This window comes from Sebastes umbrosus, chromosome 18, assembly GCF_015220745.1.
Source record: "Sebastes umbrosus isolate fSebUmb1 chromosome 18, fSebUmb1.pri, whole genome shotgun sequence".
In the NCBI taxonomy this organism is placed as follows: domain Eukaryota; kingdom Metazoa; phylum Chordata; class Actinopteri; order Perciformes; family Sebastidae; genus Sebastes; species Sebastes umbrosus.
This window is the reverse complement of record NC_051286.1, coordinates 988,374-1,003,295: the sequence shown is the minus strand read 5'-3', so window position 1 is coordinate 1,003,295 and position 14,922 is coordinate 988,374.

Genomic DNA, 14,922 nt, shown 5'->3' with positions numbered 1-14,922 from the left:
ATTATTGGTGCAGCTTGTCTCCATCTGTAGATCTGGACTTTTTAATGATGCTGCACAATTTTATAATTTATAGCAAATTATTTGGCGGACCCCCTGACAGAGTGACACGGACCCCTGGGGGTCCCCGGACCACATTTTGGTCTAATAGACCCGCCCTGGTGAGGAAATCAGACGTGTGAATGCTGTGATATTGCAGCTCGTATCTGGATTCCTTCAGTCAGACGGCGCCGTCTCCGTCTCTCAGCTGTATTAAATGTTAATCAGCCTCCTGCAGACTCAGCTGCTCTCTCCGGCTTCGTGTTTCTTAATTCAGCTCCGAATCTTCTCCTCATTCTTTATGCAGAAATCAGCCTAAAAAAAAAGAAGAAAAAACCTTTTCAAAGCCAAAACCCTGCAGAGAGACGCCACGCTCCCTAAATACACGGCAGACAGACTGAGAGCTATTTATAGGGTTCGTCCTCAGGGTGCCACCAGAGGAAGGGTCATGGGGTCATCAATATTAATGTTGATATTACTGCCATACAGGGGGAAACTTTGCCCTGATGGTGACGCCAGAGGAAGATGATTGTGATTCATCCTCTGGGGACAATAAATGTCAGTTGTTCCAATGAACTTGTTAGCAAGTAGCTGCAGAAACGCAACAATAGCATCACATTAGAGTTGTTTTTGTGTCACCTGATGAATGTTAAATCCAATATTCTCTCTCTTTTAGCTCTGTTTTTGGTCTCCACCACCTCCCGAAGGAAATATCTGTCTCTTTAGCTGATAAAAAGTCTTGGTTTTGGATAAAATAAATCTGGTTGCTTAAGTACGGAAGTTACGTGACGAATAAATCAACATTGATTTATGGTTTCACAGGGGACATGAACATCAGTATCCTGGATGAACGTCTGGTATTTTTAGACCCACCGATCCACGCCGACCTCCTCCCTACTGCCGCTGAGTGGAGTAGAAGTATAAAGTAGGATAAGATGGAAACACTCAAGTATATATATATATATATATATATATGGGATATAACTGTATGTAACATGGCTTCATTGTATTTCCCGTCACTGATCTGTACATGATGACTGTCTGAGTCTGAACCTTTAAATAAACTGTATTCTATGTGTGTCTCTGTAGCTCAGATCAGACGCCGCCGTCACCACGGGGAACCACAGTTTGATTGATGGAAGCCACATTTACGCCATCAGCTTCCCTGTGAGAATCCAAAATGGCTGCCTGTTTCCACGGAGACAACAGACGTCCCCCCCTCCTCCCCACCGCCTCCATCGCCTCCATCGCCACGGAGATGAATGAACATTCTCCTCCTTCCATGAGAGAGAGAGATCACAGGTTTATTCTGTTTAATTTCATGGTGAAGAGAGAGAATCGTGTTGCCTTCATGTTCTGTCTGAAAACACAGTTACAAGAAAGTTTGTTTGTTTAATTTGAGGTTTGATTCTTCACTGACTTTGACTTCTTAAATAAATTTGGATTATTTTAATGTGGAAAACTTGGATTCATTTCTGTTAATTTGTGATTACAAGATCAAAAAGTTGGGGTTAATATATGTTAATAGGTATAACAGGTAGTAAAATAAATATATATAATGTGATGTAAACAGGTTGTAAACAGGTTGTAAACAGGTTAACAGGTTGTAAACAGGTTGTAAGCAGGTTGTTAACAGGTTGTAAACAGGTTGTAAGCAGGTTGTTAACAGGTTGTAAACAGGTTGTAAACAGGTTGTTAACAGGTTGTAAACAGGTTGTAAACAGGTTGTAAGCAGGTTGTAAACAGGTTGTAAACAGGTTGTTAACAGGTTGTTAACAGGTTGTAAACAGGTTGTAAACAGGTTGTAAGCAGGTTGTTAACAGGTTGTAAACAGGTTGTAAACGGGTTGTAAGCAGGTTGTAAACGGGTTGTAAACAGGTTGTAAACAGGTTGTAAACAGGTTGTAAGCAGGTTGTAAACAGGTTGTAAGCAGGTTGTAAACAGGTTGTAAGCAGGTTGTAAACAGGTTGTAAACAGGTTGTAAACAGGTTGTAAGCAGGTTGTAAGCAGGTTGTAAACAGGTTGTAAACAGGTTGTAAGCAGGTTGTAAGCAGGTTGTAAACAGGTTGTAAACAGGATGTAAACAGGTTGTAAGCAGGTTGTAAACAGGTTGTAAACAGGTTGTTAACGGGTTGTAAACGGGTTGTAAACGGGTTGTAAGCAGGTTGTAAGCAGGTTGTAAACAGGTTGTAAACAGGTTGTAAGCAGGTTGTAAACAAGTTGTAAACAGGTTGTAAACAGGTTGTAAACAGGTTGTAAACAGGTTGTTAACAGGTTGTAAACAGGTTGTAAACGGGTTGTAAGCAGGTTGTAAACGGGTTGTAAACAGGTTGTAAACGGGTTGTAAACAGGTTGTAAACAGGTTGTAAACGGGTTGTAAACAGGTTGTAAACAGGTTGTAAACAGGTTATAAGCAGGTTGTAAACGGTACGTAAGTTGGAGCCAGAATGATTTTATTTTTATTTTATTAGACGATATTTTTGCACGTGAAGTAAAAAGTTAGTGCCGTTAGAAAGAGACAATAATAATAATAATAATAATAATGGATAAATTCTCCTTTAACTAAAGTTTCTACTTCACAGAGCTGTCGGTCCCTGAGAGAGAAAACCAGAGAAGAAGAGTTGGCCATCACCTCCTCTTCCTGTCGGTGGTGATGGCGGCGTCTCTGATTGGCGATTCATCACTTCAGTACTTCTCCCTCTCTCTCCTCCAGCGCCGCGGCCATGAGAAGATAGGAAGTGACCTACATAGCGTGGCGGCTCCCTCGCCTCGGCTGTCGTTTGCATTTCAAGGGCCGATGAATAATTTACGTTCACACGACTCCCAAATCCCCCCCCCCATCCGAACATCGAACGTACAGCCAGCCGCAACACGGCAGGCCTCAATATAACGTTAGATAACTGAACTCAAATATGGATCTGAGAGTGATGGATGAGGAGGAGGATGAAGAAGAGGAGGAGGAGGAGGAGAGGAGAGGAGATCTTCGTGCCTGAGGTGCCAACGCTCAGAAACCACAGGTGAAACTTTCTGTCTGGAGGAAGAGGAGGAGGAGAGGAAGAAAAGGAAGTAACAGAAGAAGAAGAGAGGGGGAAGATGGGGTGATGAGAGGAGGAAATAAGAGGAGAAGAGAAGAGGATGAAGAAGGAGAGGATAGAGAAGTTTAGGAGGAGGAGATAGGAGGAGGAAGATGAGGAGAGAAGAGGAGGAAACAAGAGGAGAAGAGGAGACAAGAGGAAAGGAAACAAGAGGCGAGGAGGAGAGGAGGAAACAAGAGACAAGAAGAGGGGAGGAAACAAAGGAGGAAGAGGAGAGAGAGGTGAAGAGGAGGTGAAGAGGAGGTAAAGAGGAGGAGGATGCCAGAGAGGAGTCAGTTTTGTGTTTTTATTCCATCCAGATGTTTCTTGATGCACTGCTGCGTGAGAGACACCCACTGTGTGTTTGCAGAAGTTTGTGTGTGTGTTTGTGTGTGTGGGAGAGCTGAATGACCTACAGAGAGGACACACACACACACACACACACACACATACACACACCACACACAGTAACGGCTGTAGAACGACGAACACATTTTAAAAACAGAGTCACAAACTCTCCAGAAGGACTCGTTGTATCGTCATGTTTGACCCAAAAAGTCCAATAAATCATATTGTGTTTCTATTATCGTCAATAATCCCATAAAAAGACCAAAACCAACACGTTTCATATCAGCCTCGTATACAACGTATTCTCACTACCGCTCGTCACATTCTGTAGCTCTGCTTGGTCAACGGCAATCGGCATCTGAGACCGACGCACGGGGTTCCCCTCTAGCGTTCCTGTTGGACGGACCGGGGACAGACCGGGGACGGACCGGGGACGGACCAGGGACAGCGTAAATTGACAGGTGTTGCTGGACATTCGTAGGAGAACGCAAAAAAAAATGAAGACTAACTTTTTGTAAGATATCATAGGAAGCGTTGTCTGAGGGTACGCTGAATGTTTCTGAGTGTTTGTTTGATAAAAACAGACCAGAGTTGTTTTTTGTCAAACAGGTTTACATGTTAGTGAGCCACAGACAGGACAGAGGAGTCAGACAGCGAGAGACGGACGAACTCTGGTTGGTTTTGATGTTTTAATATAAAATTGTTGACTTTTACTTTGGTTTTGGTTGAAACCTTTACTTGAAAAGAATTAGCTGAGCACAATCTGCATGTTAGGAAGGAGGGAAGGTACCGAGGAAAGGACGGAGGAAAGAAGGATGTAGCTCTCTGTCTTCACCGTCTCCTTCTTTCTGTCTCCTATCAGTCCGTCCAGAGACCATCAGGATGTGTGAAAGTGAGAGTCAGGACCAGAATATAAAGCAGGTGAGCTGAGACACTCGGGTCCCAACACACGGACGGTTCAACAGCTCTGCTCCTTTTATAGAAGAATTATCTCAAACTTAAGGAGAGTTTGGTCGATCAGGACTTCACCATCAGGACGGTCGTCAGAATATGTGACAATGTGAACCACGTTAGAGATATATACGAGGTTAATATAAGAATATATGAATGTTTATAAGAGCACATGTGGGAAATATAAAGGATATGGAGGAGGAAAGGTACACGGAGGTACAGCATATGGATATGAGCTTTACATGGACGAGGAGAAGTGATGGGAAAAGTATTCAGCATCCTTTAACTTCTACCTTTAGCTGTTTATTTTTAGAGTAACAATACCACGATGGAAAACTACTCCAGCACAAGAACAAAAAGTTCATCTGCTCTAAACAACCAAAGGTTAGTAGTAAAAATAACACCAGTCAAATAATTAATGGTGAATTATTTGATTTAAAGCGTTGCCATGTAAACAGGAGATCTGTGTGGTTGTTTGTGCAGCACATTTAGTTCTAGTATTAGAAGGTTTTGAGGTTCTGTAGCAGCGTCACATTACTGATTACTGAACAGATGAACTTATTAAAGGATAAGGCTGATTATAGTATATATTTTTTATTGTTAATAAATCACACAAAAAGATCAAAACCAACCGTGTGTTAGTCCGTCTTCTTCTCTACTCTCAGAAAATATCGAAGTTTTTCCTCCTAAATTTTTGAGTTTTTTTTCTCATAAATTTACCACTTTAATCTCAGAGAATATCAGATTTTTTTTCTTGTCAATTTTTCACTTTAATCTAAAAGAATATCCAAGTTTTTTTCCTCGTAAATTTACGACTTTAATCTTTGAAATTCAGAGTTTTTCCTCAGATTACCCGCCTTCCTCCGGCTCCATGATAATAATAATAATAATTTTTTTACCTACAATGGCCCCTATGTGCCGTCATAATGGCACAGAGGAAGAAGATATATCAGGCTTTGACACAAAGACAGCACTTGTTAGTAGATATATTCTTTGACTCATCTTTTAAAGTACTAAAAAGTGTACATGGGAATATAATGTAAGGAGTCATAAAGGTATCATTTTAAATAGCAGAAATAGCCCTCATTAGATGAGCCATGTGGTAATAGTGCATTGGGGTACGTGTTATGGTATACTGAGGTATGGAGGTACAGTATATTGTAGTTTATTGGGGAGTATATGGGTGTACTGGGAGGTGAACGGGGGTATATGAGGTATAACGCTGTAATCAGCTCACTGCAGGAGGGAAACCAGTGGAGCTTATTAGCTTCTGCAGAGAGAGAATCAGGCTGACAGTCAGAGCGACTGTTTGAAACGCAAGACTGCTAATCCTGCACACACACACACACACACACACACACACACACACACACACGCAACCACACACACACACACACACACACACACACACGCACGCACGCACGCACACACACACACACACACACACACACACACACACACACACACACACACACACACACACGCAACCACACACACACACACACACACACACACACACACACACACACACACACACACACACACACACACACACACACACACACACACACGATTGTATTTCTGTCTTTGTGAGGACACATCTCTAGCCTCTAACAATGTTAAATAAATCCTTTATTAAAAGCTGCTATAATTTATATTTTTATAATAACGATATATAAACAATGTTAAAGGTGTCGCTGGTGGCGATGAACCCTCAGAGAATGATCATGTGAATCTGCAGCTCCTCTCGGCTTTATGGAGCTTTAGCTCATTGTTTATCTGTCCGACCCTAAATTTGACTGTTCCGGTTTTGACTCTCACGGCTCTCGTAGTGGCGTTTTCAGAGAAAAAGCAGCCAGGTGATGATGGGGAATGGAGGGAACAAGGGTTACTGCAGGTCAGGAGGGAGTTATTCCGGGTCCACACTACACCAGAATCCAGCCGAAAGGATGGCGACGGCCAAAAACCAAGATGGAGACGGCCAAAAGAGTATGGTTTTGACTGTAACGTGTTTAAGCATATCAAAAAAGTATTAGTACTAGTATCAAAACATTTCAAGCAACAGTTACAATAACACATATTATTATTACAGTAGAAAACTAGAAATCTAACTGCAGTCATCAGCGGTAATGCACATCCACTACAGGACACAACAGGATATCTGTTAAATACTGAACAAGTTTAACATCTGCTCAATCATTTCTAATTTGCTCATGTTGATTATTTCTGATGGGATGTTCTGTTGTGTGTGGGGAACCCCGAGGACAGCCGATGACGCAGTCAGAAGCGAGTTGACCGAAGAAGGAAGGACGACCACCGCCTTCATGGCGGCCGAATAATGGCTGAGCTAATGCTAAACGTGAAGCATAGAGTTATAGTAAGATGGAGCTCAGAGACGGAGGAGCAACTTGTTAATTAGTGTTTATTTAACGTGTCTCCGTGACGACATCAATTCGTCCTTCCTCAATTTTCACTACAAAGTAAAAATCACTAATTCTTCCTTCCCGTCGTCGCCCATGTTTATTCACACTAAAGTCACGTTTGAACGCCAGATGATGAATGAATCTGTTAGCGTGTAGTCTGCTGTTTCTCTCCAACGCACTACAGGAACTAAACTGTTCAATTTGAGGGCTCTCACACATTTTACACATCTGGTAAGATCTGAAACATCTGCTAGTGTTGACCGAAAAAACAGCAACAATCCGGCTGATATTCAGGCAGATTTCAGTGATTGAACGTGTTTAATACGATGATATCATGACGGATATAAATGATGGACAAAACTACTAAGTTTGTTTGAATAATAAACCAGCATCATCCGTCAACATGAGCTCTTGAAAACACTGAAAAAGTTATTATCTGAGGCTTTAAATAGAAAAAAAAAAAAGTCAATCGATAAGTATATTAATATAAATGATATTGAGTACAGTGACATTATCTCCTGTGTTTCTGTGCTGCAGCGTTCCGGCTCTGCGTCTGGAAAGATGCAGGAGGGCAAAGAGCAGCGCTCGCCGCCCATGCACGCAGCCGGGGGAGCGCTCGGCGGCAGCCATCTTTACGTTCTTATCTCCCTCCCATACGCCCCCCTGCAGGCCAGGCTCAGCCCTGCTGTAATTGACTTTCTCCCACTGAGCCCGGTGGAGGCTTCAGGCTGCAGAGCGCCACTGAAAAACCTATTACACACTGCTGCACACCTACACACTGCAGACCTATAGAGAGGGAGGGGGGGAGAGCAGTCGACAGCATGCGTCTGTTGGTTCACATCCAAACAAGTAAGAACCACAGAAATCTGACTAACCAGCTTAGATCGGCGTGAGGATGACGGATCTCTCTGTGTGTGTGTGTGTGTGTGTGTGTGTGTGTGTGTGTGTGTGTGTGAAGGTGTGAATGTGATCAACCTGCAGAGGGTTGAAACTTGCTGAACTTTGTGTAATCTATCAGAGTAAACATCACGCCGCTTTTATTGTTGAGCTGTGTGAAGAGAGCCGACAGCAGCGAGGAGTGCCACGCTGAGGAGGAACACAAGGTCACCTTCTGCTGGCGTCGGAAATTCTCGCGAAAAAAGTTTGAATTCATATAAGAGTCGGTCGTGAGTCGTGGCCGCGAGCAAACAAAAGCCGGGTGAAACAAACGTTGGCGGGGGCGAAATCACTTGTACATATGAAATTTAGTATAATGTACATTTCCATCAGTGCAACGACAGACTTGTGTTATACTCTGCTGCTTTTACAGCAGAAATAATGTTTTCATACTCCAGTCCGTTTTATTTATACAGACCAAAATCACAAATTTGCCTCCAGGTGCTTAACAATCTCTGTCCCGTCCATTTGCACGAAAAGGTGCATAAATGCCACGATAATGCACACTCTAAGAAAAAGCTGTAGGAAATCAGATAATGTCCTGGCAGAAAATTACCAGGACATTTACCGTTAAGTTTACGGACATTTTCTTCCACCCTAAAATGGCCAAAAACCAACATGGCGACGGCCAAAAATCAAGATGGTGGTTGCCAACCCTAAAATGGAAATTTCTATTGATTTACAGGATGTCCTCTGTGCCGAGCCAAATAGCTGGCCCAACCTTTACATTCTGGAGGGAAAACAGACGCTAACGCTAGCATTCGTACGTTACCTATCGGTCTTTGTGGACCGCCTGAGGCTAAAACTGGTGCTAACTCTACCTGAAGTCGACTGAAGTCTAAAATATAAGCATCGGTAAAACGTAAATTATGAATTCAAACTTGCTTTAGTTACAAAATATTCCTGATTTATCTGGTAACGTTAACGGTCGAAAACAGCTGAACTAAACAACAAAAGAGCTTTCCAACTGAAACGACACTGAGCTAACGTTGAGTCCTTCACATAAATCACTCTGGTTAGACATTAATTGTTGATTTTTTTTTTTTACCACAGAAGTGTGAGAAAGGTTTCTCCAAATTTGAACTAAACTTTGTCATGTGTGATGGTCTCTACCTCTTCCAACTTTCGCGCTAGCGGAGGCTCTTGTTCCCACAACGCAATGCGTATTTTAAAAATACGCGAAAAACTCCTGTGAAAAATCAAGACAGAAAATTCCTTCATATTAACGCGGTACATTTGCCCGTATTTTTACAGACCTTTCTGAGAGTGTAATAAGTACGCTTTTGTTATGAAAAATCTGGAGGGAGTTTAATTCATTGTAGCTTTACAACTCAGTCTCACGGCAGTTCATGAAATAGTCACCAAATGTAATCTATTTGATTCGAGTTCAAAGACACAAATTTACCCTTTTTTTTATCGTGACGCTCAGCACGATTTTCAACAACACATTTTTTGTGCGTTTTTCCTACGAATGTCCAGCAACACGTGACGCTCCTGTCAATTTCTGCTCCTGTCTTTTCAAAATAAAACTACTTAGTTAGGTTTAGGAAAAGATGGTCAGGAATTGCTATAATTTAACTACGGAAGTTACGTGACAAATAAATCAACTTTGACTTTGACACAAACATATATACATTTTTTAATTGTGACCAATATTTGTTACTTTATAAACCACACAAAAAAGTAAAAAGGTGATTTTTCCCCCCCTTTAAGCTGCACTAATCACAATCAATACTGTGTGTCGGCAACGTATCCTCATACAACGGTTCGTATGATATCTCACAAAAAGTTATTCCTCTTTTTTCATGTGTTCTCCTACGAATTACAAGTTCCGCACGTTACATGCAGTCATACAGTCTTTTCAAAATAAACTTCCGTCTTCACAGGAAACAACTTCATTAGGTTTAGGCAACAAAACTACTTAGTTAGGTTTAGGAAAAGATGGTGGTTCGGGTTAAAATAACTCCAGAAGTATTGTAACTTAAGTACAGAAGTTACGTGACAAATAAATCAACGTTGACTTCTGGCCTCACACGGGGCACCAATAGCGGTCTTCTTGCCTCACACGGGCACCATAGGTTCTGCCTCACCCAACAATAGCGGTCTCCTGGCCTCACACGGGGCACCAATAGCGGTCTCCTGGTGAAAGTCTGGTGTTTTTTGACCCACCCATCCACCCCAACCTCCTCCCTACACGGCGCTATTTATACTTCCTTGTTCACGATTACGTGGATTAAATCGATTTTGTGCTGACCGTCATGAAATAAAATGTGAAATTCGTGTTTATGTACACGAATCAATACATTGTATTTTGCTGTGTGACTGGGCTGTAGCTTAACATTGTTGGGGGGGAAAAGGCAACTGATAGAATCAGTGCTGTGAAAACGGACATGACGATGAATTTATTGAGACAAAAGGTAAACATGGTTGAAGTTTTGAATTTGCATTAACTGGGAAAATGAGAAATAAAGTCCTCTCTGTGTCTCTTTGTTACTAGGCTTGTTTGAGAATTGTGCAAATTTCCCTAAAATGGAAAAATAAAATGCAAATCACTGAATTTATACTCATGTGAATATCATCTTATTTGAGGACGTGACAGCAGAACTTCTCTGGTTCATTGCTGCATTTCACTGCTGTTACATTTGCATTGTTTGATTGCATGAATTGGTCTACAGGCCTCAGTGAGGAGCGGGTTTAGACATCTTGTTCATGGCTTTTTGTATTGTCATTTTCCTTTTATATCAGGGCCTTGTTGAAAGGTGCTATACAGATAAACTTGCCTTGCTTTCCATAACAAAAGCACCAGTTGAACATTACACAGAGCGAGGCCTTTACTTTCAATGGAGAGAGAAGCCAAAGTTCAATTAAACTGAAATTTGACCTCCAAAATGTGATTTTGGCAGCAATGTGAGGCTCACGTTATGACTAATCCACTGTTAGAGAACAATGATGGAAAACTTCTCTGAATTGTTAGAGATTCTGCTGCTCAAAAGTCCAGTTAGTGTGCAGATAAATGTGTTTTCATTAGAAATAAATAAACTGACGTGTTTCCAAAAGTGTGGAACTGAACCAGAACCTCTGAGACAAACAGATCCAGGGAGAGGACGGGCCGGCTTTATAAACTCACCCTGACCAGGTGTCACCTCGTCAGGCTAACGAGTCCCTGATTACAGCCTCCTGCAGCAGACGAGAGGTTAAACTGAGCTTTTTATTCATATTCTATTGTTGTGTTAACTCACCGTACAGGCTCTAGTCGGCCTTGACTATAGGACTTTATAATACTGCAAAAATACATACAGGAGCATAAAGAATGTGGCGAGACATTTAAACTGAGTTAACAATAAGGAGACAGACTGAGATTCCTTGAATGGCAAGTGTTGAAGTAAAAGTACTTGTTGTGCAGGATGGTCCCTTTCAGAGAGTTATATTATAATATATATCTATACAGTATGTCATATTATTGTTACAACTGGTGGAGGTGGAGGTCATTTTAACTTTAAAGTAGCATAAAATCTCAGGAAATTAAATCTCAAGTAAACTAAAAGTACCTTAAAATTGTACTTAATCACATGTACTAGAGTAAATGTTCTTGGTTACTTTCCACCAGTGTCTGAATTAGACCAAAATGGTGCCAGTATCCTAATTCAGCAGTTGCATGACATGATCATCGTATGTGTCTTGGATATATTTATATTTTAGTAATATATTTTTGTATGCATTTCAACACATATGACATACATTTCCAGTTTGTACATAAATGTTTATTTTGGTTAATAAACACTTTTTATGTAGCTATTGATACAAATTAAATTGTACACAAATATTGTATGCTACAATAAAAACAACTGAAGGTAGATTAATAGATTAAATTAGATAATGAGAAGAGATACCAAAGATAACTTCATCACCGTTTTCTCAGCTTTGTGTTTACACAGAGACACGGTTATGCGGGTGTCTACACCCGAGCAGCGGCGAAGTGCAGCCTGCGACGAGCTGCCACGCAATGTGTACGTATGAAAAGCTGCGGCTTTTATTCCGCAGTGAAGCGCAGTTAAACAAAAGTTGGTAAAAGTTTAACTTTTAGCAGCGAAGTGCAGTCAGAGAGGACCCACACAGCCAATCAGTAAAACAGATCCTCTGACTCCTGTGACATGTCGACCCTGTGTTACAAAGAATTTCTTCCCACCTGAAACACATGAACTCGCCTCCTTGGCGCATCAAAATTAAATTTTTCACCGCTGCCTGGTGTGAATTCGGCGTTAAGGCCCAGACACACCAACCCGACATTAGAGAACAAGCAGCGATGAAGGCCGACTGTAGCGTCGCCTCACATCTCCTTTGTCCTGGCCGACAAGTTGCATTTGTACGCACCACAAAGACGACAGCCGATGGCCAGTTAGCACGTACGTTCTGCTCCTGCGTGAGAGGAAATAGCTCTCCACACCAGCAGGCGGCGGTAGTCTGTATTCATTATTCAAAAAGGGAAACATGAAGAGTGAGGACGGCGGATATACAAGCTGTTATTATGACACAAACATGAACCATTTTCACTCTCTCTCACCGCTTAGCTTCATTCCAGATGTTCATGTCGTTGTGAAAACACCTGTGTGTTGGAATGATCAGATGAGATGAAGATGAAAAATGAGAAGGGATGAGAAAGAGACTGCTTGCTTTCTTCACTTGCGTTTCTCTTGTCGTGCACTGATTCGTTTAAACCAGGAGTCAGCATCCTTTACTATCAAAAGAGACATTTTAGGCAAAGAAAAAAAAAATCTGTCTGGAGCCGCAAAACATGTGATCATTGTGATGAAGGTAACACAGTTTATAGTCAAAGTATATAAGCTGACTAAACAGGTCAGAAAGAGCTGCAGATTTAAATGAAGACAGTCTAAAAATACACACACGGTATGTATATACTGCTTTAGCAACGGGTACGGGAGAGATTCATGTTCACCAGCCGGCTGGGTTACAGGATAAATTCTGTCAGTTACACATTTTAAATCTTTATTTTGTTCTTCCTCACAACTGTGCATCTTTACTTTAACTGTCTCTTACATGTTTTCTCCAGCTCAGTTGGAGAAACGATGTGCATTAGCGGCCAATTAGTGTGATTTTCGATATTACCACTAGGGGTCGCCAACTGTGAGATTGGGAGAGATTTCAGCTAAAATATACATCAAACACGTAAAGAATTATGACTCATTTTATATCTACAATGTCTTTATTTAATATTTAGTTGAATTATTATCTTCAACCTTCACTTGTTGCTCAAACCGACTGAACTGAAAATGGATCCGAGATTTATTAGACTTAAATCTTTAAGTAAACTCTTCAGAAGAAGCAAAGATAGAGAGACCGATGGAGAGATAGATAGAGAGAGATAGATAGAGAGATAGAGAGATAGAGAGAGAGAGACCTGTGTTTCTTTTCTCAGTCTCCATGTTTTATTGAAGCCAGAGTCTAACTAGGTCAGCCTGTTCAAACCAAGCTCGCTCTACCTCGCTCTCTCTCTCTCTCTCTGTCTTCGTGTCCTCAGTTCACTCCGGTCTGCTGCCGGAGAGACAGAGGGATGGAGAAGAAGAAGAAGAAGAAGAAGAAGAAGAAGAGATCGTAGAGAGACAGATGTATGGAAGGATATAGATAGAAGGATAAGGGGAAGAGGAAGTAATCAGAGGAAGAGAGGAAGGTAAAGGTGGAGGACAGGATTGGAGAATGAAAGGATGGAAGTAGGGAAAAGAAGGAGGGATGGAGGGAGAGGAGGTAAGACATTGAGAAATGGAGGGAAATAAATAGAGAAAAGATCAAGGTGAAGGAGGGAGAAGGATGATGGAGGTAAATGATAAAAGACGGAAAGAAAGTTATGTTGAGAAATTAAGCAAAATGTCCCACTATGGATCTGATCAATAAACAGAGAAGACTCAAACATCTGTCGTCCATCTTTGGGTGTGTTGACCACTTCTACATCCTGATGCTCGCCTAAAATAAATGCACAAACTGATATACCGCTTCCAGGAAATAGTCCTAGCCTTGCTCTCTTAAGTCTGAATCAAAATCTGTCACCTCCTCCCGCCTCTCTGCTTTTAGACACGTTCTCATGTGATGAACACACAGGTGAGGAGACCAGGATGACGGAGAGCTTCTGAAGAGATCAACATGAGAAGTTGTTTTTGAGCTCTTTATTGTCCACCAGAGTGTAAATTTGTCTTCAGTTCACCAAACAGGAAACAACAGCGTAAAAAGCAGATGAGCAGTTAGTAAAAACAAATACATAGACGGCCATACCTGCCGACATTGAGACCTCAAAAATAGGAAGGATTTCAAAACCAAAAATTTGAGTTTCAGAGATATAATTTCCGGCATTCTGGTGAAGCACGAAAATAGCATAATCTTAAGTGACAAGATTTTATGTTAAATACTTTTAATTCAGGAAAGAAGTAAGGGATAACGTACAGCGAGCCGGTCATTGTTGTGAAATAAACCCTGACAGGGCGATCTGCAGAGGGGGAGGGGTTTATTTCACAACAATGACCCGCTAGCTGAACATTATCCCGCTTCTGACACAACTACTTACTGAAGAAATCAATAAATTAATACAAAAACGGTCCTCCAGAGTCCGACATCAGAACCACGTCCATAGCAACGGTCTGTTATACATAGCAACGGTCTGTTATACAGAAATAACAGACCGTAGAACGCCGTGATTGACCATCAGAATCGAGTATTCAACAAAGCTGCGTAATAATACTGAATAATTTGCCCTTCTGGTGTGAACTTGCGTGAATCTCTGGTATAAACTGGAAGCTCGGGCTTTGGACCCAGCGGCGAGCACAGCTCAAACTGTTTTGTCACACACAGCTCTCTTCCACCAGGAAATGACATTTGGTGTAACAGTATTGTTGTCCGGATGGAAACATACACGCTGTACAGTGCCAGAAACAGGTTGAGATACAGAAAAGGGAAAAAAAGTTGTGAAAATGTGTCATAAATCGAAGAAATACGGAAGAATTGTGACCCTGGGAGAAAACCGGGAGTGGGTGATGAAAGACGGGAGTCTCCTGGTAAAACCAGGAGGGTTGGCCGGTATGTAGACGGGTCATATTACACATTAAAAGAAGTTCATGTCAGTGTGTGTGACTTCGATCTACTCAGTCACT